At 40.1% G+C, this 26,636-nt stretch overlaps 1 pseudogene; it reads right to left on the bottom strand.

Moving 5' to 3' along the window:
- LOC149186512 (coatomer subunit beta'-1-like) overlaps positions 1 to 7,205 on the bottom strand; it is a 102,432-nt pseudogene extending 95,227 nt beyond the window's left edge.
- Positions 7,206 to 26,636: the final 19,431 nt, after the last annotated feature.

Below are 26,636 nucleotides of genomic sequence, written 5' to 3'. Positions count from 1 at the left end.
AATGAATGGAACAATATTTATTTTTATCTTATGTGGCATCTTCTACTGAAATTACACTTTTGTACTCTTATATGGTGTTGGATTGATTGGAAGTAGATCAATATTGTTGAATCACATGAACAGGGCTTATTACAAATGGTACATTTATCCCATAATTTTGTTTTACTTATGTATTAGGCAATAACTTCTCTTCAAGTTGTTTATGTATGAAAGTTTGAATCTTGGTTATCATTTATTGCACTTTTGTATGGTGATGGCCTAAATTTTATGTTGAATATATGAGTAATTTCTTATGCGATATATATTTCACAATCGGTTTGGCTAACTATTTATCCAAAATGATTATTGTTAAACGATTTCATTTCTTATTGCAAATTAATTATCTTTGTTACCAAATTCTTTTGGACATTATTGTAGACCGCATACTTCAAAATTATTCCCGAGTATAGTCATAGCTAGATATTGTCTACATTAGGATATATATATGTGATTATTAGTTCAGATTATATTACTTTTAGCTTAAACATTACTCCAGATATTACATATCACCCCATCAACACTATTAGATTGGGAAATTGGTCCCATTATCCCCAGTTGGATCCACCACACCAAACGGAAAAGGAACTACCAACCAAGGGCCAGAGTGGGTGGTTTTCCCCCCATGTTGTAAGCAACGATTTGCAAGGCTTCAACAGGCCACGAAGACATACACAATCAATCCATGTGACTCAACATATAGAGCATAGCCACTAACAAATACAAATGTGGATCTATGTCACAGTATACATCAGTAGGACTATGGACACATGACAGACAGAGAAGTGTCTCAAGATAGTCCTCAAAGTACATGAATGATACATAACTCCAATGCAACCTAGGAAGGATGCCATATAAGAGTGAGATGTCCCTAACCCAGGGTCTTTGACATAACCCCGATGGTACAAATATACATCATGTGAATAAATGAGCTAATGTCGAGCATGGTAGAAACCGCCTGATTACCAGCCAATGAGGTAAACCAGTAACAAATGCAAGGGAATCCATCAATGAGGAAAATGGACCCCAAGGTACCTAGTACATTCCACTAAGTGTGAATAAATGAGATGATGTCAAACACCAGTGAACTCGACCAATCAAGAGCTAATGATGTAAACACCTTGTCGATCGCAAGGAAGCTTGTTGTTGTCATTCTGTATTTTTGAGGTGGAGGGAGTACACACATAGGAAATCATCAAAACCACTTTGGAAGCTAGGATCTAGCCCAGCCAGCTTCAGAGAGGGATCTCTCTGTTTAATTTAGCTTTGTTTTAGTGTAAGTTTTAGGCTAGCTATGATTGTACTTATTTGTTTTGTTTAAAAGGTTTGGTTGATTTGAGTGTTATAATTCCATTGGGCTATGGAGTCTATAAACTAAACTAGAGTTTGTTCATCAATTTTTAAAGGAGTTCTCACAGGGAAAAATAGGTGTAGTAAATGGATCTTTCCAGAGTTTAAATGGATGGTGGAAAATCAAAAATGTAAAGTTCAGTAGAGAACAAAGAGAAATTAAGAATTCTTTATCCCAACTTTATAGGAAAACATTAAAATTAACAACAACGAAAATAGGGCGCTCTTGATAACGAATCTTATTTATCACAATTTCTGTTGATTAATTCAGGATTAGAAAAATAGAGGAAAGAAATAATAGTGTTTAAATAGGTAAAGACAAGAAACATATCACCATTCAAGACACCACATGAATCCTGCAAAAGGTCCCTGTATTATTGATGCTCCAGTACTTCAAAATTACAATATGCAACAAAAATTACATTCGAAAATCAACCCTTGATGCATGAAATAGTGAAGAATTTATAATAAAAATTACAATAATTATCTACAAGATCGTTTTCAAACTGACAGTGTTTTATTAGCCTAGTTACAAACTGATATCATCTAATCTGGCAAAAACAATAGGCCACGTAGACTATGAGGGAAATGGTGGCCCTATTTGGGTGGTTTTTGTTGCCGAGTCATTAAAAATACTGATGTTGAACTGAAACTTGCATTGGCTACTGTGTTGGAAAAACCTTTCACTGCTGCTAAGTTACTGCTTAGTCCAGTCAATCAAGTAACTCTTCCAATCTCTTTTCATCTGGAACTATTAACTTTTTCACCCTGCTGTTAGCCTCCTATACAAATAGGGTTTCATATTTCATGATTGACAGTGGAAGTGCCAAAAATAATCATCTTTGATGATACAAAGGTTCCATTTTTGTGAACTAAGCAAAAAGTTAAAAAATGTAAAGAGGGTATGCCTTAAAAGAGTAATCAAAAGGCAAGAAAATGAAATGGTCAAAAGAAAAAGAATTGAAATGAACCCCAAAGAAAGACCAAGAAAGTGGCCAATCAAAATGCCACTGCTATCTTGATGCATGGCTCAACAGTTCAAGCTGGGCCATGCCATGTTTTGAATTGCTTGTTGTAGAGTAGGTAATGAGTACCTGTTCAAACAGTTTAAGCTTGACAGATGATTAGCTGGATAGAGAAAGAAAGGAGCCCACTAGCTTAATCTGGGCCCTTGGAAGATATAAGGGTAGATTTAGGTAGGAGAGCAGCAAAAAGAAAAGAGCATATGAGGGTTTGCAAGTCTAAGTGCACCCTCCCTGAAGTAACAAAAAATGCTAGGTTCTAAGCTGGGTAGGTAGCCAGAAGTTGCAGAATCCTGATCATATTCAATTTTGGCCTTGATCAAGAAGGCATATGTTAGCAGTTGCGAAGGTATCTATGCATCATTTTAAAGGCAGAATAAAGAAGCATGTCTAACTCCCCCTGTTTTTCCCAAAAGAATCTCTTTCTAACATCCCATGGGGGACTTCAGGATCTTCCTAAATAATCCTCCTTGTATTTCTTCTTGGAAACTTCATGGCAAGTTTTCACTTTCTTCTCCGAAAAGAAGCCACATTTCTTGTGTAAAATCATTCCCCATCAACTCCTAAAAATCTAAGTTTACTCACTAAACTTAGTTTTCTATTCCTCAATTCCAATCTCTCATATCCCCAATTCACATTGACTTCTAACCCTATTATCTAACTCCCTAAGTGCCCCTCTTCCCATACTACTATAACACTATTGTGAAAAAGCCCAAATAATATGTAAATTCCCCCCTTGGGCATTATAGCCATAGTTTCAAAGTTTGGACAATACTATAGAATCAAAGGTCTTTGATATCTGGGTCACTTTGAAACATTGGGGATTGGATTAACACTTGGTTAATTTAATAACCCATTCCTACCCTTCTCCGCTCTGCAAACCTTCACATTGCATTATTCCCGCCATGGTGCAAATCTTGCAAAAACCCACTTTTGTTCCATTTCCCAAAGTATATATATTTCAGGGCGCCGCACCGCAAAAAACAAAAAATATTATTAAAATCTCCGCCGTATCCACCCATCACCTCCGCAGCCCGTCGACCGTCGGATTCGGGCCCTCCCATCCGACAGCCCACAGCAATATTGGACCACCCCCGATGCCTGGACGTTAGCGCCCGAAATCTGTCAGAAAGTGACGTCAGGGCTCAGACGCGTGTCGCTCCTACATTTCGTCGGGCGGCCTCCTGCCAAAACCACACCCGTACCTTCAGTGGTCCGATATTACCGCTTACCGCCCTCCGATTCCCGCTATACGTCACTCCCACGTCACCCCCACGTCATTGCCGCTTCAGCATAACATTACCGCCCGATCCGCCATTTTCTCTGAGTTGTCTGCCACGTCACCTGTCCACGAAGAGTCGCCCACCGGCCGCCACGTCATCATTTCCGTACCTAACCACACCTATGACGTCATGGTGACATCATCCAACAAAAGGCGCCAAAGGCCAAATTTCCCTATTTTGCCCAAAAAAGTCATTTTTTCGCGTTATTTACAAAAACACTCACTGTACTTCTGCATGAGTTGTTACGTTGTTTGTCCACCAACTCTCAAGACTGCTTCCTTGCTGCTGGCGCTGTGAATTCACCTGTATATCAACGCCATTGTCATATTCTACCCAGGTATTTATCAGTTTCCCTCTGCGTGCCATAGTTTTTGCATAATTCACCGAAGCAAATAAGAAAAGAGGGAAAACGCAGAAATTGCTAGGAACCTTCAGCAACCGAGCTTCATTTCCCACTAAAAGCCCAAAGTCCACCTACAGAGGTTCCACATTGTGCTAAATTATCACAATTTCACAGATTATTGTGCATTCGCAAATCTAAAACCTCTGCTAGACAAATCCACCGGGAAAGCAATTCTTAATCCCAGCATTTGCTCGTTGAAACTCTCCCAGAAGCATTTCAACTCAGTTTATCCCTTATTTGCCTGGTCCTTTCTGCAAATTGCCCCCCTTGTTGAAAATTCACTGCTCTATAGTGCTGTACCCAGAAAATCAAGTTCAAACACAGCTTCAAATATCAATTAACCATGGAGACCCCTGTGGCATTAAACATTGCACCATTGAATGCCCCACATAAGGACCTGGAATGGCTAGCCCTGGCAGACAGAGACTATCAAATGAGAGACACTGTAGAGCTGTGTAACAAATACCACATAGAAACAGTTTGTGAGTTAAGGAAGAAACACAGAGATGGTACAGACCTCTTGGGAATCTGGAAATCCCATTTGCCAATCTACTATCTCCCTCAGGTCAATGAGTTTCCTAACTTGATCCACCAGTGCTGCACAAACTATGACCCCAATCAAAGGGTTGTTCTGAGTCCTTCAGGCTCTGTCTTGTTCCACATTTCTCCTGAAGCTATCAACCAAATGCTATAATTTCGACCTACAAAGCCACTGGCTCCTCTTACTATGCAGCTTCTACTAGAACAAGGTGGCAAGCTCTCCAGCTCACAAGTTACAAGAATTGGCCAACTGTTTATGCTTCCAGAGTTTCAGCCTAAGCAGCCTCCCCCTTATCTGCATGTCTGGTTTAATGACATAGGGAGACTGTTAGTAGACATGATATCCTCCATCCTAGGGTTCAAAACCAGTGAGTTTGTAGATGAGACAACATTGGTAGTGCTATCTATTTTTGCCCCAGGACAGCCCCCTGCTGTCAGTATGACTATGCTTCATTTATAGCCAACAAAATGCATGAACAGTTCATGAACTTGGAAAGACAGAGGGTTTTCAAGTACACCTCCTATATATATCATCTGATATTGTACAATCAGCCTGATGCCTTTCCTCTTTTCCTCAAGAAACTAGATCCAAAGGGGAACAGAAGGTCTGTAATGTTCTGGACATCAGTCTGCCATCATATTCATTACTCACCATATACATACTGTGAGTTTATTGACCTCTTCATTCACCCAGCCTTATCACTACTGCAGAGTTCCCCTCCTCCCAGACTTACTGATGATATGCAGAAAATTCTCCAGCTCTCTAAGAACTATAGTATTGGAGATTGGTACTTTTACCAAGACCACACAGTGATCAGAGTATATGGTTGTGAGTTAGCACCATACATGCTACCAAAGTATGTTCCCATTGAGACTCTTTGCACTAGAATACTTCAGGCAGTTCGGCAATGCAGATATGATTCATTTCCATAGCAGAAACAAGAAGGCACAGTTAAAAGTTAAGCATCAATTGGGTCCATTTATGTTTAATAAGAGGGAAGAAGCTTGGGAAGAGGCAGACAAAATGCTAAAGAGCCTCCTCCTCAAGACCAATTTCTATTGGGCACCCTATGACCCTAACCATTTCATAAGCCTCAGGAGAATCAAATATAGGCTTGCCACCTATGATCATTTTAGCATCCCAAAAATTGAAAAATATGCTAGCCAACTAGAGTGGAGGCAAGGCACCTTAGTGGAAGATTATTCTGAGGAAGAATTAGCAGAGAAGGCCATTAAAACTTTAGAAAAAGCAGTTGACTTGGAATATTTTGGACAGGTTTGGTCTTCTGGCACTCAGCATCTCGGAGAAGCTGCCTCTTCGTCCACCGTTCCCAAGCAGCCTGCTAAAACAACTGACCAAACAGCAGACATGGCTAAAGGCAAAGCAGTGCAGCAAGAAGAGTTACCTCCAAGTATGGAACAGCAAGCAGAGCAGCAGGAAGGTACAACCAAGGAACCTGCCCCCATAGAACAGCAAACACAAGAGCAAATCCATTCGAGATAGGAGGTAACAGTTGAATCCTCGGTTCTACAAACACCTGTTAATGAAGAAAGAACAAGGAAAAGGGACAAACAAGAGGACACTCCTCTTACAACTTCAACGGAACAGCAAGGGGAAAAAAGGCAGAGGCTAAACCCCTTTTCAGAGGAGGAATTACCAGAGAGGCCAATTAATACAATGCCCCCTCCTAGCATTGAAACATCGGCCAGTTCCTTACAGCAAGGACAAGACATATCACATGGGGCAGAGGTGAGCTCTTCAAGGCAGCGATCAAAGGCGGACTCTAGCATCAAGCAGCAGTTCATAGACATCAAGAAAAGGAATGAGCCCCTCAAACACCAAATCTACAATCAACTTTTGAAAATGGCACCAACCAATCAGCAAAGATTAATGTCTGCTTATGACATTCAAGAACAGAAAATGACTCTTAGTCATTTCAGGCCTACTATGCAGCAACCTCAAACAGCTGTCGACTATATCAGAACAAACCTGGAAATTTTTGCCAAAGACATCCACCCCTTGGATCAGATTGAGCTACACAGGCAAACGGGGGAGATGTTATATTCTACATTAGCTTATAAGACCCTGCTAGCACACCAATTACAAAACTCCTTACACAATATTGTTGCTCAGCTGGAATTGGAAAAAGCATCATCTCAAGCCAAGGACAACAGAATCAAGTCCTTGGAAGAGATCATTGTAGAGTTGGGTCATGATCCAAAGAACCCTAAGGGTGTGCAGGCACTACTAAAGAAGAGAGATGAAGACATAGCAGCTATGAGAAAGCATATCAAGCTGCCAGCTACCCTTCACCCTCAGACTGGAGAAGTGGCAGAGCAAAAGAAGGACCAGGATGTAATGGCTCTACTCCTAAGTTTGTACAGAAGATTGATGGAAATAGACAATGCACTGGAGGTAGCATTAAAAACAAAGCAAGCTGAATTACCAATGCAGCCAGCACAGGCATCTACAGCAGGTCCTCCCACAGGACAAACATCAGAGGCAGCCCCTTCAACAGCAGCTCCAGCAGCAGCACCAGAATAGGAACCCAGTCTAAGCATGCAGAACATGATGAAAGAGCTTGAGGCTTTAGAAGCACAGATGGCTGAACTAAAAGAGGCCAAGGATAAATTGGCTATCATTGAAGAAAAGTATGATAAATCAAAACAAAGTGTAGCTGAAAAAACAAGAGAGGTAAGGGCTCTTGAGAAGAAAATAAAGGAACTGGAAAAAGAGCTCTCTCTTGACAAGGTTGTAGCTGAAATCAAGAAAATCCTGTGGGCCAATATTAGTCAATCTATTTCAGACCAGTGGCAATATATTGAAACTATTCATGAACACTTGGATCTTATAGGCAGGGCCCAAAAGGAAAGTCAAAGAGCAAGAGCATCTCTAGGCAATATGCCTAAAATAGCCAACAGGATGATCAATGTCCTGAACAATCGCACTGGCCCCCAGCTGGCAGCAATGGGTATCACTAACAGAACTGGTACCATTTTACTGGTAAAGAGAGTGCTCACTTTGAGAAATCATGTACAGACACTAGATAGAAGGTGTCAAGAAATGCAAACAGAGGTGAATAAATTCATTGAGAAAATTACAGCACTACATGACAGAGGTCTCCCCAGCTTAGTAACCAGTGCAGGAAGGTTACTATCTCATGAAAACTATGCTAAAAGAGTTGATACATATGTCACAAATCAGATCACTGCATCAGCAAGTGCCCCAGAGGAAACAGGGCCTCCATCTGGGCAGAGTTTCTATGACAAAATAGAGAATTTATTTTTTATTCTGAATGAGATCAGACATCTTTTTGAAGTGCCTCCGAACTATTACAAATATACTGAGGCAGATGAGACTCTTGGTATAATTCTAAGACACCAGCTGCCTACACAGGAATGGTGGACGAACATGATACAAACACTGCTGTGAAGAAACAGATTGTTCACCAAATTTTGTATATCAGTCACAAGTCAGCGTTTTCAAAAATTGATATATTTGCTTTGACTGGGAAAAAAGTGAAAAGGGCCAACTCAGCAATCAAGTTTGATCACCAAGCAGGACCGATAGATGCAGATGACGAGGCTGAGATAGCTGTAGCACGACAAAACAGTGAAGGGCATAGTACTCAGAATCAATGCGATGCACCCAACCGACCCAGTTGCCCCCAAAAGTCAAAAAGCTTCTGAAAGGAGTGAACAGTCATGCATTGTTTATTTAATGTAGCAATAACTGTTGCATCTGTTATTCTTGAAAGTTGGTAAAAACAGTTATTGAACAAATGACTCATCGTTAAAGATATTTTGTAAAACGATTGTATATATATCCCCATGCATAAACTTATTGGGGTTGTTGATTTTTCTTCTACGGAGCTATGCTGTAAATTTAGACTTTCAATACAAGAAGCTAATGGAATTTCTGAAGTTCTGAGTTGTTTGAAGTGTTGTGGTGTGCTTGTTTGCTGCTACAGGATTCCTGCGCTATTTCATGTCACAATAAGTTTTCTGAACCATGTTATTATGTATTCTGCTCTTTCATAATCCACTTATGCTGTATGTTTCATAGGTTTAGCAGTAGAGAAGAAGAATAGTTCAGGATTTGTTCATTGAACACCCTGAACTCAATCTATGCTGTTATGCATGTTTTCTCCAGAATTAGTTATGAATGTGTAATTCTTAATTGCTCACATTTACACTAAATCTTTCATGGTAAATACTGTTCAGGAATTCTAATCTGCTCCTGAGTAATATTTCGTTTCTCCATATCACCAGCTTAGTGAAAGATTCTTAGTTGCCTCTCACTGGCTGGAAACAGTCCATATTCCACTATTTGAAGATTGTTTCATGAATACCCATATGGCCCTGCAGTTTCATCACTCACTCAACGCCTCAAACAACACATAATCACATACTCCAATGCCCAATGGACTGAAACCTCTGAAGATTACATTTTAAGTCGATAGAAGACATCATTCAACCAAAACTTTAAACAAAATTCAGTACATCATAACTAGCCTGAACATTACTTAAACAAAGCTAAATTCTAAAGAGAGAGCCCTCTCCGATTGCAGGTAGGCTAGGACCTATGATCCAAAGATTGGTCTGTGGTTACCTCGGCCTTATTCCCTTAGGAGTCAAAGGGAACAACCTGAGTGTTAACATAATTGGCGACTCCACTGGGGATCAGAACTAATGTTTCAACTGCTGTCTGTTCTAGATAGTGATTCCAAAATTTAAGCAATCCCTTGACCATTCTAAAAATATTCTCAAAAAATACCAAAAACAAGCTCAGAAGCTGGCTCCTAAAAAGAGAACTAGGCATACCAGGTCAAATCCTGACCCAAATCCTCCACTTGTTTTCGATAACCCCAATCTGATTCCCATGACTCTCAGGAACCAAAAGCAACCTGAACGATCTGCTGAGTCCAGCCCTGAGGCAATTCAGGAAAGTTATATCCCAACTCCTACTAAACCATCAGTTCACCTACATATAACCCACTCTTCCCCCTATTCCTCATCCTCTTCCCAAAACATACTGTCCACACCCCCACCCAACACACAAATGGCTATTACTGTCCCTGTTGTTCCAGTTGTTCCCCTTCTACCTGTTGTCCCACTTATCCCTCCAAATATGGCTAATCGTTATGCTCCTCTTCAATTACCTGGTAATCCGGGGGCTATGCCTCAGGACTACCAAAGTAAGATCACCTATTTTGATGGAACCAGTACATACACTGCCTTACAGCATACCAAGAAAATGCAAGATTACTTTGAGAACTATGAGATAGATGATGATGATGTAAGGATGAAAATTTTTGTCCAAAGCTTAACAGGTGAAGTAAGAACTTGGTTCAGAGCACTTGCTGCAAATTCTATACCTAACTCAGGCGCTCTTTATCAATCCTTCCTGAACAGATGGGAAAAGAAAAAGGACCCTCTACACATTTTATCCGAGTATGACTCCATTAGGAGAGGCCCTCAAGAAACTGTACTAGATTATTGTACCAGATTCAACACTGTTTATGATGCCATTCCTCAAAATCTTAGGCCTCCACCTGATTTGGCATTAATTAAGTTCCCTGATGGGTTTGATGCTGATATGGCATATCAACTAAGGGAAAGAGCCCCTGCAACTTTGGCAGACATGCAAAACATAGCTGTAAGTGTAGAGGCAAACTTAATTGCTAAAAGAAATCGAGCAAGAACTAAAAGAAGAACCACCTTTAAAGAAGAACCCTCATCATTTGAGAAAAAGCTGGATGCAATTATCAAAGGTATGGACAGACTTGGGGACAGGGTGGAAACCATAGAAAGAAAATCATCATGGGAAGGTCAACCAAGCACTATTAGAAACCCAAACTTCAGAAAGAATCAAAGTTCTAATGTTGGAAGGACTGATCCAGACCAGCATATCAGACCTCCCTTCCAAGAAATTTATGCTGAGGCTTCAACATCTAATGAACCAGCGGAGGAACCTCACATTAATTTAATGGGTTTGGACAGTGAACAACAAGTCTTTTTAACACAAGAAGATCAAGACAGCTATAATAACAATCAATGCCACACTAAGTCAGGAGAATCATTCGATTTCAAAGAAGGTTATGATGCAACTGTGTATGAGGTACACAAACAGTATAAACTAAGGACTAGAACGATAGATGTACCTGAACCTCTTAAACCAAAGGACAATAAGCAACCAAAAAAGACCAATGACAAGACTGCTCTTCCGCAATCAGCTGGGAATTCAAACCCACATATCACAGAAGTCACTATAGAGGATGTTTCAGAACAACAGCTCCTTGAAAATCAAATAGCTCCACTCCATCCTGCAAAGGCAAGGGCAGATGCTGCCCCGGGAAATAAACATCGTACCAGTTCCGTTCAAAATCATGCTGACAGTGAACAAAAGATCTCTGATAACTCAGCTGAAGCAAATAAACCCACTGCACTTAATGCCAAGATTCAAATAGAAAAGCCTTTTAATTTAGAAACTGAAATAAGTAAGCTGAAGATATCAGTCCCTCTTTCGGAATTGGCCAAACACCAAGTATACAGACAGCAAATCAACAAATCACTTCAAATATCAGACAATAAAGATGTTGTGAATGTCCTAGATGATCAACCAGAGTTATTGTTTGGCCCTGAGGTTAATGGAAAAACAGAAAATGGAGGAGTTCCACCCTTCTATGTCAGTTTAAACATTCATGATAAGGTTCTACACAATGCAATGTTTGATTTCGGGGCCTCACATAACCTAATGCCCAAATCTGTAATGGAAAAACTTGACTTAGACATCACAAGACCTTATAAAGATCTATTCTTATTTGACTCAAGCCAAGTCAGGTGCTTAGGATTGATTAAATATTTATGTGTCTCCTTGGTCCAATACCCAACCAAAACAATCTTGATGGATGTAGTGGTAGCTGACATACCTCCTAAGTATGGTATGCTCTTGTCTAGATCCTGGGGGGCCAAACTCCAAGGATCTTTGCAATTAGATATGTCCTATGCAACCATTTCAGTCTTTGGGCAGCCAAAGAGGTTGTACCGTGAAACATTAATGAAATATGTGGTAAGCAGTCAGGAGAAGCCCCAAAACTTCCCAATCTATTCAATACACTCTGACATGGATTCATTTATTCTCTATAATGCGGACATCTGCAACAAAGTTTATTCTGAACAAGTAATGGTAGTAGAGACAGAGGAATCAAATGAACAACTTTCTCCCCAACACCAAAACACTTTAGGTACAACTGATAAAACAAAAGGATATGATATATCAAGCGACTTGCAAGAAACCAACCTGCCCATGATCCAATTCTCTAAAGACCTCAATTCAAATCTTGATCATGAGACCTTATGGTATTTAGAATTTGATGGTTCTGTAAACAAGTTAGGAGCTGGGGCAGGAGTCTGGATCCATAATATGCTCAATGACCAAGCTGAGGGTCATGCATACAGGTTAAACTTCCGATGTACAAACAATATGGCTGAGTATGAGGCCCTTTTGTTAGGTCTGAAGCTCATAAAAAATTTGGGTGCAACCAGAGTTTCAATCCTAGGAGATTCAGATCTGATCATACAACAAATGAAAGGAAACTTTACCACAAATGATCTAAGATTGAGAGCATATAAGGGAGCAGCTATACAGGTACTTGATACCTTTTCACACTCACAGTTGACTAAAATTTCTAGAGAACTCAATCTACATGCTCACAGCTTGGAAACCTTTGCCAGCACCTGTAAGCTGCCCTTCAAACCCAATCATACTTTTACTGCTGAAATCAAGCATAGACCTGCAGTTCCAGACAACATTAAAAACTGGCAAGTCTTTGAGAGTGACACTCAGATAAATAACTTCCTCACTCTAAAAGAGGAATTCTCTGGCATTAACATTGACTCAATTACTGGAGATGATCAACAACAGACACACACTCTCACACAGAACATATCAGCTGAAACAGCTAATATAGTTTTGCATCCTACCACCTTTAACAGTGAAACCATACAAAAGTTGAAGCAGATAGATGGAGATGAATTGGCTGAAACAGAAACAGAGGTAATTGAGCTAAAAGATAATTTTCTGCCCACAGGTTTAACCCCTTTGGAGGATCTGTTTGATTCAAATGATATCTCAAGAAAACCAAAAATGCAACCACTAAATGCCGAAATTGAAGATTGTAACATTGGAACTACAGAAAATCCGAAAATGATAAAGCTATCTAAAACATTACCACCTGATCAAAAATTGAAATACATTGAGTTGTTTAAAGAGTTCCAAGATGTCTTTGCCTGGAGCTATGAGGACCTCAAATCTTATGATACATCAGTCATCCAGCATACTATACCTTTAAAAGAAAACCAAAAGCCTTTTAAACAAAAACTTAGAAGAGTGAACCCGGTGCTACTTCCCCTTATTGAAAAAGAGGTGAAACGTATGTATCAAGCAGGAATCATCGCTCCAATCAGGTTCTCAGAATGGATTTCAAACCTAGTACCTACTAGGAAAAAGACAGGAGAAATCAGATTGTGTGTTGACCTGAGAAATTTAAACAAAGTCTCTCTCAAAGACCATTACCCCTTACCAAAAATGGATCATATCCTGCAAAGGGTAGTGGGAGCTTCTAGGATCTCATTATTAGATGGTTTCTCAGGATTCAATCAAATTCTAGTACACCCAAATGACCAAGACAAAACTGCCTTCACAACACCTTGGGGAACTTTCAAATATGTCAAAATGCCTTTTGGGCTTAAGAATGTAGGGGCCACCTTCCAAAGAGCAATGGATATAGCCTTCGCCAAGGAAATTCATGATTTTCTAGTGGTCTACCTGGATGATCTTACAGCCTTCTCAAAATCAGACCAAGAACACTTAGAACACTTGAGGTAGGTTTTCACAATTTGTAGAAAATATGGTATATCTTTAAACCCAAAGAAATCATTGTTTGGCCTGCAGGAAGGTAAACTCCTGGGGCATATAATCTCAAAAGATGGTATTAGGATCGATCCAGACAGAATTCAAGCTATCCTACAAGTACCACATCCAAGAAATATCAAAGAACTCCAAAGCTTTCTGGGAAAAATCAACTTCTTGAGATGATTCATTCCCAATTTGGCTGAGCTCACAAGATTGTTAAATAACATGCTGAAGAAGGACTCCAAGGTCAAATGGACCATGGAAGCTAGACAAGCCTTTAAGGATATTAAAAGAGCATTGACAAACACACCAGTCCTAACAAGTCCTAGATTTGATAAAGATTTCATCATTTTTTCTTTTGCATCTGAGCATACAATTGCTGTTGTTCTGTTACAAAAAGATGACCAAGACTGTGAAAAACCTATTGCATTTTTTAGCAGAGCCCTTAGAGATGCCCCCTTGAAATATCAGATTATGGAAAAACAAGCCTATGCATTGGTAAAGGCAATAAAAGACTTTAGAATTTATATCCTGTACTCCCACATCATTTCCTATGTCCCAAATGCAGTAGTGAAGGACATTTTGACCCAAGAAGGAATTGAAGGTAGGAGGGGTAAATGGATTGCCAAAATCTTAGAATATGACATGGAAATCAAGCCTACCAAACTGATAAAAGGACAAGGTCTAGCCAAGCTGATGGCTGAAGCTAATTTTCAAGCCCTTGACATTAATGAACTGGACAATGAACAGGAGATGGCGACTCCACAGATCAACCAAGCCTTTATGCAATCCCCCTGGTATACTGATATATGTTTTGTATTGTTAAACCTGCAAGCTCCTCCAGGGTTGTCCAGAACTAAGAAAAGGTTCTTGAAAATGAAAGCATCAAGATTTTGTATTATTGACAGTGTTTTGTTTTGGAGAAATCATGAAGGAATCTTACTTAATTTCTTAACGTTGAATGAAACTGACAATGTCCTCAAAGAATTTCATGCAGGTGACTGTGGAGGACACTTATACTGGAAATCCACAGCTGATAAAATCCTAAGGGCTGGTTTTTATTGGCCCTCCTTGTTTACTGATGTAAGAAAATTTGTAATGTCTTGTCACAAATGTCAAATCTTTGAGGGGAAGAGAAAACTGTTGCCTTTACCACTCAAACCTGTTTCAACTGAGAGACCATTCCAGCAATGGGGTTTAGACTTTATTGGTGAAATTCACCCTCCATCCTCTGGCCAGCATAGGTGGATTCTGACTGCTACAGACTATTTCACCAAATGGATAGAAGCTGTCCCCTGTAGGCAGGCCAATGACTCCATTATCATACAATTTCTAGAGACCAACATCTTGTCCAGGTTTAGCTGTCCAGACAAAATTATCACAGACAATGCTGCCGCTTTCAAGTCCAAAAAAATGATCCACTTTTGCCACAAATATCATATGACCTTAGGTCATTCCATAGCTTATTATCCTCAAGGCAATGGCCTAGCTGAGTCTTCCAATAAAAGCCTAATCAACATCATCAAAAAAGTTTTGGAGGAAAACAAAAAGAATTGGCATAAGAAGTTAGTAAATGCTCTATGGGTAGATAGGCTAACCACCAAGAGATCCATTGGTACAAGTCCATATGAACTAGTTTATGGAATGGAAGCAAGGTTTCCTTCATCTTTAGGTGTTCCTGTAATGAAGCTGCTGCAAGAAATACAAGCTGAGCCCAATGACATTCAAAGAAGGATCAATCAGACAATTCACCTGCAGCAGACGAGAGAGGAAGTGTATGAAAGAACCCAGGTACTGCAAGAAAATATCAAAAGAATATTTGACAAAAGAACCAAAGCTGAAGACTTCTCTATAGGAAACAAAGTGCTGAGATGCGATTCCAGGAGGGAGGACAAAGGAAAACATGGGAAATTTGACTTCTTATGGAAAGGACCTTATGTAATTTATGTTGTACAAGGTAATAACACTTATTTTCTAAAGAGCTTGGATGGCTCAAATACTGAGGAAGGCCCAGTCAATGGGAGGATGCTTAAGCATTACTTTGACCCACTCTGATCAAGCATTGCCCAATTGTATATTGTACATAAATTTGTATTTTCAGTAGTTTATTCTCAGCAGATAGATAAAGGTCCAAAAGAAGCAGATTTTGAGAAAGACTAAGGTGCTGCACTATTTTGATGAATATTATTCACCTTGTCATGGGAAAATAAGAGAAGGAACTTGGGAACTATATGGGAGATGAGGAACAATCATAGAAGCAAGGCAAAAACAAGGTTGTAATTTCACAGCATATCAGCTTAAGGAGTATTGCATGCAAGTTTTCATGGATTCAGATGTTCGCTCTTCAACAAAAGGAAAGGTAAACTGCAGAAGGGTGAAAAAAGAAGGCAATCTGACATGCTGATCTTTACTTTTCATCTGGAAAAGTCATCCCCAAGTGGAGCCACTGTTAGCCTCCTATACCAATAGGGTTTCATATTTCATGATTGACAGTGGAAGTGCCAAAAATAATCATCTTTGATGATACAAAGGTTCCATTTTTGTGAACTAAGCAAAAAGTTAAAAAATGTAAAGAGGGTATGCCTTAAAAGAGTAATCAAAAGGCAAGAAAATGAAATGGTCAAAAGAAAAAGAATTGAAATGAACCCCAAAGAAAGACCAAGAAAGTGGCCAATCAAAATGCCACTGCTATCTTGATGAATGGCTCAACAGTTCAAGCTGGGCCATGCCATGTTTTGAATTGCTTGTTGTAGAGTAGGTAATGAGTACCTGTTCAAACAGTTTAAGCTTGACAGATGATTAGCTGGATAGAGAAAGAAAGGAGCCCACTAGCTTAATCTGGGCCCTTGGAAGATATAAGGGTAGATTTAGGTAGGAGAGCAGCAAAAAGAAAAGAGCATATGAGGGTTTGCAAGTCTAAGTGCACCCTCCCTGAAGTAACAAAAAATGCTAGGTTCTAAGTTGGGTAGGTAGCCAGAAGTTGCAGAATCCTGATCATATTCAATTTTGGCCTTGATCAAGAAGGCATATGTTAGCAGTTGCAAAGGTATCTATGCATCATTTTGAAGGCAGAATAAAGAAGCATGTCTAACTCCCCCTGTTTTTCCCAAAAGAATCTCTTTCTAACATCCCATGGAGGACTTCAGGATCTTCCTAAATAATCCTCCTTGTATTTCTTCTTGGAAACTTCATGGCAAGTTTTCACTTTCTTCTCCGAAAAGAAGCCACATTTCTTGTGTAAAATCATTCCCCATCAACTCCTAAAAATCTAAGTTTACTCACTAAACTTAGTTTTCTATTCCTCAATTCCAATCTCTCATATCGCCAATTCACATTGACTTCTAACCCTATTATCTAACTCCCTAAGTGCCCCTCTTCCCATACTACTATAACACTATTGTGAAAAAGCCCAAATAATATGTAATTTCCCCCCTTGGGCATTATAGCCATAGTTTCAAAGTTTGGACAATACTACAGAATCAAAGGTCTCTGATATCTAGGTCACTTTGAAAGATTAGGGATTGGATTAACACTTGGTTAATTTAATAACCCATTCCTACCCTTCTCCGCTCTGCAAACCTTCACATTGCATTATTCCCGCCATGGTGCAAATCTTGCAAAAAACCACTTTTGTTCCATTTCCCAAAGTATATATATTTCGGGGCGCCGCACCGCAAAAAACAAAAAATATTATTAAAATCTCCGCCGTATCCACCCATCACCTCCGCAGCCCGTCGACCTTCAGATTCGGGCCCTCCCATCCGACGGCCCACAGCAATATCGGACCACCCCCGATGCCTGAAAGTTAGCGCCTGAAATCTATCAGAGGGTGACGTCAGGGCTCGTACGCGTGTCGCTCCTGCATTTTGTCGGGCGGCCTCCTGCCAAAACCACACCCGTACCTTCAGCGGTCTCATATTACCGCTTACCGCCCTCCGATTCCCGCTATACGTCACTCCCACGTCACCCCCACGTCATTGCCGCTTCAGCATAACATTACCGCCCGATCCGCCATTTGCTCCGAGCTGTCTGCCATGTCACCTGTCCACGAAGAGTCGCCCACCGGCCGCCACGTCATCATTCCGTACCTAACCCCACCTATGACGTCATGCTGACGTCATCCAACAAAAGGCGCCAAAGGCCGAATTTCCCTATTTTGCCCAAAAAAGTCATTTTTTCGCGTTATTTACAAAAACACTCACTGTACTTCTGCATGAGCTGTTACGTTGTTTGTCCACCAACTCTCAAGACTGCTTCCTTGCTGCTGGCGCCGTGAATTCACCTGTATATCAACGCCATTGTCATATTCTACCCAGGTATTTATCAGTTTCCCTTTGCGTGCCTTAGTTTTTGCATAATTCACCGAAGCAAATAAGAAAAGAGGGAAAACGCAGAAATTGCTAGGAACCTTCAGCAACCGAGCTTCATTTCGCACTAAAAGCCCAAAGTCCACCTACAGAGGTTCCACATTGTGTTAAATTATCACAATTTCACAGATTATTGCGCATTCACAAATCTAAAACCTCTGCTAGACAAATCCACCGGGAAAGCAATTCTTAATCCCAGCATTTGCTCGTTGAAACTCTCCCAGAAGCATTTCAACTCAGTTTATCCTTTATTTGCCTGGTCCTTTCTGCAAATTGCCCCCCTTGTTGAAAATTCACTACTCTATAGTGCTGTACCCAGAAAATCAAGTTCAAACACAGCTTCAAATATCAATTAACCATGGAGACCCCTGTGGCATTAAACATTGCACCATTGAATGCCCCACATAAGGACCTGGAATGGCTAGCCCTGGCAGACAGAGACTATCAAATGAGATACACTGTAGAGCTGTGTAACAAATACCACATAGAAACAGTTTGTGAGTTAAGGAAGAAACACAGAGATGGTACAGACCTCCTGGGAATCTAGAAATCCCATTTTCCAATCTACTATCTCCCTCAGGTCAATGAGTTTCCTGACTTGATCCACCAGTGCTGCACAAACTATGACCCCAATCAAAGGGTTGTTCTGAGTCCTTCAGGCTCTGTCTTGTTCCACATTTATCCTGAAGCTATCAACCAAATGCTACAATTTCGACCTACAAAGCCACTGGCTCCTCTTACTATGCAGCTTCTACCAGAACAAGGTGCCAAGCTCTCCAGCTTACAAGTTACAAGAATTGTCCAACTGTTTATGCTTCCAGAGTTTCAGCCTAAGCAGCCTCCCCCTTATCTGCATGTCTGGTTTAATGACATAGGGAGACTGTTAGTAGACATGATATCCTCCATCCTGGGGTTCAAAACCAATGAGTTTGTAGATGAGAAAACATTGGTAGTGCTATCTATTTTTGCCAAGGACAGCCCCCTGCTGTCCAGTATGACTATGCTTCATTTATAGCCAACAAAATGCATGAACAGTTCATGAACTTGGAAAGAGAGAGGGTTTTCAAGTACACCTCCTATATATATCATCTGATATTGTACCATCAGCCTGATGCCTTTCCTCTTTTCCTCAAGAAACTAGATCCAAAGGGAAACAGAAGGTCTGTAATGTTCTGGACATCAGTCTGCCATCATATTCATTACTCACCATATACATACTGTGAGTTTATTGACCTCTTCATTCACCCAGCCTTATCACTGCTGCAGAGTTCCCCTCCTCCTAGACTTACTGATGATATGCAGAAAATTCTCCAGCTCTCTAAGAACTATAGTATTGGAGATTGGTACTTTTACCAAGACCACACAGTGATCAGAGTATACGGTTGTGAGTTAGCACCATACAGGCTACCAAAGTATGTTCCCATTGAGACTCTTTACACTAGAATACTTCAGGCAGTTCGGAAATGCAGATATGATTCATTTCCATAGCAGAAACAAGAAGGCACAGTTAAAAATTAAGCATCAATTGGGTCCATTTATGTTTAATAAGAGGGAAGAAGCTTGGGAAGAGGCAGACAAAATGCTAAAGAGCCTCCTCCTGAAGACCAGTTTCTATTGGGCACCCTATGACCCTAACCATTTCATAAGCCTCAGGAGAATCAAATATAGGCTTGCCACCTATGATCATTTTAGCATCCCAAAAATTGAAAAATATGCTAACCAACTAGAGTGGAGGCAAGGCACCTTAGTGGAAGATTATTCTGAGGAAGAATTAGCAGAGAAGGCCATTAAAACTTTAGAAAAAGCAGTTGACTTGGAATATTTTGGACAGGTTTGGTCTTCTGGCACTCAGCATCTTGGATAAGCTGCCTCTTCGTCCACCGTTCCCAAGCAGCCTGCTAAAACAGCTGACCAAACAGCAGACATGGCTAAAGGCAAAGCAGTGCAGCAAGAAGAGTTACCTCCAAGTATGGAACAACAAGCAGAGCAGCAGGAAGGTACAGCCAAGGAACCTGCCCCCACAGAACAGCAAACACAAGAGCAAATCCCTCCGAGACAGGAGGTAACAGTTGAATCCTCGGTTCTACAAACACCTATTAATGAAGAAAGAAGAAGGAAAAGGGACAGACAAGAGGACACTCCTCTTACAACTTCAACGGAATAGCAAGGGGAAAAAAGGCAGAGGCTAAACCCCTTTTCAGAGGAGGAATTACCAGAGAGACCAATTAATACAATGCCCCCTCCTAGCATTGAAACATCGGCCAGTTCCTTACAGCAAGGACAAGACATATCACATGGGGCAGAGGTGAGCTCTTCAAGGCAGCGATCAAAGGCAGACTCTAGCATCAAGCAACAGTTCATAGACATCAAGAAAAGGAATGAGCCCCTCAAACACCAAATCTAAAATCAGCTTTTGAAAATGGCACCAACCAATCAGCAAAGATTAATGTCTGCTTATGACATTCAAGAACAGAAAATGACTCTTAGTCATTTCAGGCCTACTATGCAGCAACCTCAAACAGCTACCGACTATATCAGAACAAACCTGGAAATTTTTGCCAAAGACATCCACCCCTTGGATCAGATTGAGCTACACAGGAAAACCGGGGAGATGTTATATTCTACATTAGCTGATAAGACCCTGCTAGCACACCAATTACAAAACTCCTTACACAATACTTCTGCTCAGCTGGAATTGGAAAAAGCATCATCTCAAACCAAGGACAACAGAATCAAGTCCTTGGAAGAGATCACTGTAGAGTTGGGTCATGATCCAAAGAACCCTAAAGGTGTTCAGGCACTACCAAAGAAGAGAGATGAAGACATAGCAGCTATGAGAAAGCATATCAAGCTGCCAGCTACCCTTCACCCTCAGACTGGAGAAGTGGCAGAGCAAAAGAAGGACCAGGATGTAATGGCTCTACTCCTAAGTTTGTACAGAAGATTGATGGAAATAGAGAATGCACTGGAGGTAGCATTAAAAACAAAGCAAGCTGAATTACCAATGCAGCCAGCACAGGAATCTACAGCAGGTCCTCCCACAGGACAAACATCAGAGGCAACCCCTTCAACAGCAGCTCCAGCAACAGCACCAGAACAGGAACCCAGTCTAAGCATGCAGAACATGATGAAAGAGCTTGAGGCTTTAGAAGCACAGATGGCTGAACTAAAAGAGGCCAAGGATAAATAAGCTATTATTGAAGAAAAGTATGATAAATCAAAACAAAGTGTAGCTGAAAAAACAAGAGAGGTAAGGGCTCTTGAGAAGAAAATAAAGGAACTGGAAAAAGAGCTCTCTCTTGACAAGGTTGTAGCTGAAATCAAGAAAATCCTGTGGGCCAATATTAGTCAATCTATTTCAGACCAGTGGCAATATATTGAAACTATTCATGAACACTTGGATCTTATAGGCAGGGCCCAAAAGGAAAGTCAAAGAGCAAGAGCATCTCTAGGCAATATGCCTGAAATAGCCAACAGGATGATCAATGTCCTGAACAATCGCACTGGCCCCCAGCTGGCAGCAATGGGTATCACTAACAGAACTGATACCATTTTACTGGTAAAGAGAGTGCTCACTTTGAGAAATCATGTACAGACACTAGATAGAAGGTGTCAAGAAATGCAGACAGAGGTGAATAAATTCATTGAGAAAATTACAGCACTACATGACAGAGGTCTCCCCAGCTTAGTAACCAGTGCAGGAAGGTTACTATCTCATGAAAACTATGCTAAAAGAGTTGATACATATGTCACAAATCAGATCACTGCATCAGCAAGTGCCCCAGAGGAAACAGGGCCTCCATCTGGGCAGAGTTTCTATGACAAAATAGAGAATTTATTCTTTATTCTGAATGAGATCAGACATCTTTTTGAAGTGCCTCCGAACTATTACAAATATACTGAGGCAGATGAGAATCTTGGTATAATTCTAAGACACCAGCTGCCTACACAGGAATGGTGGACGAACATGAAACAAACACTGCTGTGAAGAAACAGATTGTTCACCAAATTTTGTATATCAGTCACAAGTCAGCATTTTCAAAAATTGATATATTTGCTTTGACTGGGAAAAAAGTGAAAAGGGCCAACTCAGCAATCAAGTTTGATCACCAAGCAGGACCGATAGATGCAGATGACGAGGCTGAGATAGCCGCAGCACGACAAAACAGTGAAGGGCATAGTACTTAGAATCAATGCGATGCACCCAACCGACCCAGTTTCCCCCAAAAGTCAAAAAGCTTCTGACAGGAGTGAACAGTCATGCATTGTTTATTTAATGTAGCAATAACTGTTGCATTTGCTATTCTTGAAAGTTGGTAAAAACAGTTATTGAGCAAATGACTCATCGTTAAGATATTTTGTAAAACGATTGTATATATATCCCCATGCATAAACTTATTGGGGTTGTTGATTTTTCTTCTACGGAGCTATGCTATAAATTCAGACTTTCAATACAAGAAGCTAATGGAATTTCTGAAGTTCTGAGTTGTTTGAAGTGTTGTGGTGTGCTTGTTTGCTGCTACAGGATTCCTGCGCTATTTCATGTCACAATAAGTTTTCTAAACCATGTTATTATGTATTCTGCTCTTTCATAATCCACTTATGCTGTATGTTTCATAGGTTTAGCAGTAGAGAAGAAGAATATTTCAGGATTTGTTCATTGAACACCCTGAACTCAATCTATACTGTTATGCATGTTTTCTCTAGAATTAGTTATGAATGTGTAATTCTTAATTGCTCACATTTACGCTAAATCTTTCATGGTAAATACTGTTCAGGAATTCTAATCTGCTCCTGAGTAATATTTCATTTCTCCATATCACCAGCTTAGTGAAAGATTCTTAGTTGCCTCTTACTAGCTGGAAACAGTCCATATTCCACTATTTGAAGATTGTTTCATGAATACCCATATGGCCCTGCAGTTTCATCACTCACTCAACGCCTCAAACAACACATAATCACAGACTCCAATGCCCAATGGACTGAAACCTCTGAATATTACATTCTAAGTCGATAGAAGACATCATTCAACCAAAAATTTAAACAAAATTCAGTACATCATAACTAGCCTGAACATTACTTAAACAAAGCTAAATTCTAAAGAGAGAGCCCTCTCCGATTGCAGGTAGGCTAGGACCTATGATCCAAAGATTGGTCTGTGGTTACCTCGGTCGTATTCCCTTAGGAGTCAAAGGGAACAACCTGAGTGTTAACACCTGCGATGGATTTCATCTACCTCTCTATACTTATTAAAAGTTGGTTTCACAGTAAAAATATGTTTTGCCTCATTCTGCACATGGAAATCATTTGACATAGTCTCCAGAAACTCTTTTGTTCTCATACTTCCTCTTATCTCACTAAACTTGGTGCTACTTTTGGCTACCTCTTTCATTTTCTAGATGTAGCCCTCCTGAGTGATCAACTTATCATTGATAACATAAATTTTGGGCAGCCCCTTTTGCATTAAGGTTTCAATCCTGTTGGTAAATCTGTTCACTTGTAGCTCCAAGGTCGCATATTTTTCCTCCAATTGGTCAATAAGATTTTTTTTAGTCAAGACTTTCTTTACTTCTTGAATGGTAGCAGTTTTGTCACTGATTCCCACTTCCTCCATCTGATATCTAGATTTTGAATTTAAGAACCTAATAATATTGGTAGCTTCAGTAGGCATTTCTCCCAACCTTTTCCTTCCTTGCACAATGGTTTGAGTGACCTTCTCTATTAACTATTTATGTTCAAATATAATCTAAATTGAAGGCCAAATCTCACTCATTTAGTCAAGTATGTTCATCCAAATTGTTTCCTTGGCTTGGGCCAAGGTCTGGACAATAGATGTGTCTCTTTTTACCGGCACACCTTTTCCAAAAGTCTATGATTTTTGTCCAATTCAGCAGCCCGAGCAGCTTTAGCTTTGGCCTTCTAGACTTCCAAAGTTTTGAGTTGGCTCTGCAAAGTCTCAATTTCCTTTGATTGCAAGGAAATGTTTTGTAGTGTCTCGGCTACGTGTTCAGCACTAGGAGTCTAAGTTAAGTTGTAGGTGCAGTAGTTGTGCATGTTGATGGAAATTGAGAAAGAGGTACAACATCTAAAGGGATAACAACCATCTTCAAACTGTCTTCCTTCTCCTTTACCAACTTTTCCAGCTCTACTTCCATCTACCTGATCTATATGTTTTGATCAATAATCAGTTTCATCATATATGTTTTCTAAGCTTCATCTTCTGCAATGGCCTTAGTCATTGGATCTTCTATAGCTGACAGCTTGAGCTGTTTCCTCAATGTTGCAATGTCCAAGTTTTTCTTCTTAATAATTTCTTCAGCAGCAATAACATCCTTAGGGTCATACCCTATCTTGATCACCAAGTATTCCAAAGACTTGATCCTGTTGTCTTTGGCCAAGGAGGAGACCTTCTCCATCTTCAATTGTGACTGTACATTTGCAAAAGAAACCTGCAATTTGGATAAAGACATGGAAGTATTAGTGAGAGTGGAGGATATCATCTCACCAATTTGTTTGTGCATCTCCATTTGATCAATGGGATGTATTTCCTTTGTGTTGAACTCAAAGGTGGTGCTCTTGTAGTCAGCTGTTGATTTAGGTTGTGAAGTCTGGGCCTCAAGGAAGGACATTTTCATTCTGCCATGTTCAGTATCATATACTGACAGAAGTCTACTTTGTGAACTGGAAGTCTACTTCCAGAATTGGTTGTAGGTGTTGTTCTTCAAAATCTCATTTCTGAGCTTTATTTCCTTGTACCTGTCAAACACTGTTTTTTCTTTTTCTATCTAGACGGTGTAATTTTCCAGCTCGGTATCCTTATGACCGTGTGAAGATGAAGGTCTAGAAGGAGAAGTAGTGAACTTCATGGTGGCTGGTGGAGAATTTGTGATGATGATAGCTACCTGTTTTTCCATTTCTTTATGCACTTCTGTTTTTTGAGTCACCTTGGGCCTCTTTCTGTAACTAATTCTAAATTCTCTAGCTTCACTCCCAGTTGTAGATGATGACCCTTCCTCCCTCTGCCTTTTGTTGGATTTTTCCTGAGGAACGAGAGTGAAAACTATAAGTGGAAAATAGCTACTCTTCAGATTCCTATAGGGTATTTTCTTCCCACTCCAACTAATTGGCATATTGTTCTATCTCTAGCTTGGAAGTATGAATGTAGGGAGTTTTCTTGTTGTCCACTTTGAGTTTTAAAATGATGCCACTGGGGTTATAAGACCATGCGAAGCTTAATATGAACTTCATTTCCTTTAGTATCTTATCTGCCTCCTCCCTAGTTGTTCTTGTGTTGAATACAAATGGGCCCACCTGTGTTTTAATCTTGAATTGTGCCTTCTTCTTTGCTACTACAAAGTGGATCTCATTTGAGTTTAACATTTGCCTGATATATTCTAGTGCAAAGATCCTCATTGGGAGGTTCTTGGGGATCTTGTAGGGGGCCAATTCACATCCATAGACCCTAATCTCTATGTAATTTGGGTACAGGTACAAATCTCTGGTCTTCTCTTGGTCTAATAGATGTAGTATTCATTTTATCTCCTCACTGATCCTGGGTTGCACTGCACTGTGGAGAATGTTCATAGCTGGATGAACAAAGTATTCTACAAATTTCTTGTAGGTGAATTCTTGTTGTTCCTTCATGACCAGTGATGTCCAAAAGATCACTGGTTGTTGATCACCTGCATCATCCAATTTTTGCAATGCAAAACTGAACTTTTCTTATTGGTAATAGATGAAGATGTAAATCAAAACTAAGGTATAGCTAAACACCTACTCTGTAGGAAATTTGATGAACTAATCATGGAGATTATCAACCAAGAATTGACTAAAATTGAAAATTGTAGAGGGCTTGCTGTCTGTGGAAAATGTGGAAAGGAATCCTAAAATAGGCTCATCCACCCACTGATCAGAATGGTAGCCTAGGATATGAGAAAGGATAGAAATAATTTGTTTGGCCTGATCAGGGAAAATGGAAGAAGGATAAGGAGGATTTTTCTTGGGCAATTGGGCATTCTCTGGAAGGAAAATTTCAAAAATCCTAGCTCTGGTGGCAAAATCCAACTTTTGATAAAGCTGGGTGAGGGCTTCTAGGGAAAAAAGGGCAGCATTTTCCACATAAGGGGCCAACATCATTTGGTCAATTGATTTGGTTGTGATGGTGAAAAGTATGTCACCTGTAGGTGCAATTATAGCTCTTTGAGCAGGGACATAGAAATCTTGGCATCTCCTGGTGAATTCTATGGCTTGAAATGTTACAGTAAATATATAGTGGGGAAGGTTCGACTCCTAAAGTCCTATCTCGTCAGTTTTAGCAGTGTGTTTCTCTTTTAACTAGCAGTATAACTCAAGAAAATCATAGTCACAGAGTGTTTCAGTGATCCAGTTATCTCTGTTTTCCAATGGTGTGTGATCCAGACCTACAGAAGATGGGATCAATGGGTTACGGGCCTGGTCCTGGGTCTTGGCTTTATGTGGCATGGCTATAGCAGTTTCTAAACAAATGAATACAAAAAGGAGGCTTACCAGGCTCTAAAACAACAGTCTTGTAGTGCCCCACTCTAGTTGATTGATATTGATATGACTTTAACATTTATTTAGCCCTACGGCCCACACACATTATTCTTTGAGGACCTCAAGTTGAGGATACAGACATATGAATTTATTATTAATGGTTGTGATGTTTATGTATGTTCTCCATTGGTATTATGATGATTG

Source organism: Pinus tabuliformis, chromosome 3_1, assembly GCF_031772625.1.
Source record: "Pinus tabuliformis cultivar Carrire ecotype Pingquan chromosome 3_1, CPIR1, whole genome shotgun sequence".
Taxonomy (NCBI): Eukaryota; Viridiplantae; Streptophyta; class Pinopsida; order Pinales; family Pinaceae; genus Pinus; species Pinus tabuliformis.
This window is presented reverse-complemented; position numbering and strand designations above follow the sequence as displayed.